The sequence below is a fragment of the Sinocyclocheilus rhinocerous genome, unplaced genomic scaffold, assembly GCF_001515625.1.
Source record: "Sinocyclocheilus rhinocerous isolate Xijiao unplaced genomic scaffold, SAMN03320098_v1.1 scaffold513, whole genome shotgun sequence".
Taxonomy (NCBI): domain Eukaryota; kingdom Metazoa; phylum Chordata; class Actinopteri; order Cypriniformes; family Cyprinidae; genus Sinocyclocheilus; species Sinocyclocheilus rhinocerous.
The window spans coordinates 1,174,227-1,174,537 of record NW_015656019.1 but is presented as its reverse complement, the minus strand read 5'-3'; positions in this window follow the sequence as shown (position 1 = coordinate 1,174,537).

Genomic DNA, 311 nt, shown 5'->3' with positions numbered 1-311 from the left:
TGAGGAAATACATCAACTTCGCGCTGTGGATCGCCGGATCGGCTTTCACCGTGGACGAAGCGGAGTCCAGCGGTCGGTCGTCACATGTGGTTGCCACAAGCCCGCCGGCCGTGCCGTTCTCAAGCCCACCGGCCGCCGCTCACTCTAGCCCGCCGGATGTTCCTCACTCTAGGCCGCTCACTCTAGACCGCCATGTGTGACGCTGTGTTTTTCGTTGTGAAAGAGAAACTACTTTGTTTGGCCTTCCAAAAGAGGACACAACTAGAAATCAGTGGTTAAGTTGTATTTACAACACTGTTCCAGAACACTTC